The sequence below is a fragment of the Rhopalosiphum maidis genome, chromosome 2, assembly GCF_003676215.2.
Source record: "Rhopalosiphum maidis isolate BTI-1 chromosome 2, ASM367621v3, whole genome shotgun sequence".
NCBI lineage: Eukaryota > Metazoa > Arthropoda > Insecta > Hemiptera > Aphididae > Rhopalosiphum > Rhopalosiphum maidis.
In genome coordinates, this window is record NC_040878.1 from 92758972 (window position 1) to 92762054 (window position 3083).

Consider the following 3083-nt stretch of genomic DNA (forward strand, 5'->3'; position numbering starts at 1 on the left):
CCTAACCTAACCTAACCTAAACCTAACCTAACCTAACCTAACCTAACCGAAACCTAACCTACTAACCTAACCTAACCTAACATAACCTAACCTAACCTAACTCACCTAACCTAACTACCTAAACCTACCGCCGTCGACCTCCTCTGCATCACCCTTGATTTCCAACAAGATGTGCCCGGCCTTTGTATGCTATTCCCTACTACGCGTTCTCCTATTACATCTGGGTACACCGTCTCTAATCTTCTTCACCAGGTTCGAAAGATCTGCTTGATTATTAACGTCGACCAAGATCGCCGCTGGCCGCGTCCTTGTTCACGTCTCTTTGATTTATAAGGTTTTGGCTTCGTTGCAGGAGGTCAAATCCCATCTTAGCCGGGACCTTGTCTTTTCTTCTTCTTGACCACTTCTGTCCACACTGTTGTTTGGACCTGCTGATCCGTTGGCTCGCCGCTCTCTCCGTCTCTCATCCGTTTGGTGTTGGTCGCCTGGTTCCTCGGCTCTCTATCGCCTCCGATGTCCCACCAACAGGGGCTCTGTGTCTCGGCATCTATAGTGCAGGCCGACTTTTGCACCTTGGCCGGAGCGTCTTTGTTCCGCCCTTGCTGACGCACCTTGACGAGTTGCGCCATGATTCTGCTGGAGTTAGTAAGCGTCTCCTTCAACTCTTTATGAACGTTTCTGGTTGCCCCAGCGAATGCGCACATTGAATTGATATACCCCCGTAGCAAGTCCAAAAGGGCTTCCTCACTGAGAGCACCAATATCAATTGTCCTATTCTGGAGGCCGACAGGTTTATTGCTCGACTTGTCTGCACCTGCCGCGAGGCCAGATGACTCGCCAGTTTTTGATGCGTCCGTATCTTTTCCTCCATGTGGTGCCTGTTTCCATTGCGTGCCAGTTGACACGACTGTCTCAGCGGTCGTATTATTACCGGATGAGAGGGCCACGCTGGACACCCCCTCATTCGGGATCTGGCTTGTTGATGTCGACCTTTGGGGCGAGCCACCCCCAACTGCCGTCTCCTGGTGTCCGACCACCCCAGGTAGGGTGGCACCAGGACGAGACTCTTCGTTTTTACGTTCAGCTTCCATTTTGTTTTTATTTTTTTGTGTGGCTTGACCTCCACTGACGACGCCAGCCTCGCATCGTCTGTCTTTTTTCCGTCTTTTTTCCTGATCCTCCTGGACACCGGGGGTCGATCGTTCCCCCGGTGGTGAGCTTGTCCGCGGCCGCTTATTCGTCCAATCCCGAAGGGTATGGCTTATTTCGCGACTACCCTGCATATCTGCAGGGCATTCCCCTATCCGCAACCTGGGGACGCGCCCGGTGGCATGCCCATGCCTCCCCGAAGGGCCGGGAACCTAACCTAACCTAACCTAACCTAACCTAACCTAACCTAACCTAACCAGCAGTTGCAGTACCCGCTAACCGTACGATTAGCTGGTATCCTAGGAAGGGAGTAAGGGGTAACCTAACCCAACCTGCGACCGACGGTGTCTATTTTCGTCAACGTTGAGCTGTTAGTTTATGTGGTCCACAAGGCCACGATAAGCATCAGCAAAGATCGCTCACTGATTGTCTCGAGTATAGCGCAAATAGTTCACTTCCATGCGAACGTACTGATCACACATGTACTGCTGTAATAAAAAACTCGTTGTCGTGTTTCATCGTCATTGCGGCACGAACACATACATATATATCACATCAATACAAATAAACGATCTGTTTCCAACAGACGAGTGAATCAATGATTTCATTCGTGTTGTATCCACTATAATATGGATTATTGCGACGCGCTCGCCAATCACCTTCTCACTCAATGCTTACTTCGTGGTCCACGTAAGTCCACCAGCACCCATTGGGGAGTGTAAGTGAGGCTGCCTCGGTCATCTAGTTGCATCAGCAGTCACCAGCCCACCAATCACCTGCCTTAATTTACTAGTAAATAGTAGTTACAATAGTAACTACTATTAAAAATAATAATAGTTAATAATAATAGTAATAGTTATAATAGTTACCCCTGTGGTCATTGCACCAGACCGGATCAACCACAGTGCCCCTGAGCCCCACTACATAACCTGTACCATCCTGCTTCCCTTGTCACTGTATATATATGTTACGGGCAAAGTAGGAAATCCGGGCATTGGCATTGAACATTTTGGCCAATGTAAGAATGATCATTTTAATACTCAAATTTGTCATACATTGACCGGGCATTGTACTAGACTGCCCGGGCAAAGTGTACCCTGCCCAGGTTCAAGTGGGTAAAGTGAATTATACAGTGCGTTGCACACTTTTATATCAAATTGCATTTATACGTAATAATATCACTACAAAACTATAATTATATATTTTATTCGTACACGACAACGCGATAGCTGCGATAGTACGAACCGAACCGTAATCTAAACGATAAAGAGTTCACACAGTATTATAGATAATATTTCATAATCGAATCGTTAAATTCCTATTCGATATTTTCTAATGATTATTGTCACGACGGCGACGTCGCGTAGTCTGACATGGTAGTGTAGGTAGTGCAGTTGCGTGTAGTGTTATTTTTTCTTTTGGTCATCGTTTTTAACTATTATTCAGGTATTTGTGTACTATTTTCTAACATAAAATGGAAAACAAGTTTATTGAGAAGTTTAACAATTTACTATTAAACAAAAATGCAAATACTGTATTTTTAAATAAAGTAAAATACGATAAATTAATTTTAAAAGTGAATTATGTGAAAACTAAAACCACAAAAAAGACTGCAGATGATTACAAATTAATTAAAAAATACGATGCTGTAAATATATCAGGGATTGAAAAGTTAGTAGTTCCAGTATCCGAAGGTAATTTAACTAAGTATTATGTTTACAACGAACAATTGTTTCAACTATTGAATGAAACACATACACCTGTGGGACATGGAGGTAGAAACCGTATGGAGTATGAATTGAACTTGAAATATAAAAATATAACAAGGGAGACTATAATGATATTTTTAAATTTATGTGACCACTGTCAAAAAAAAAGCAGTACAATTAAAAAAGGTTTAGTTGTAAAACCTATACTTTCATCAGAAATTAATT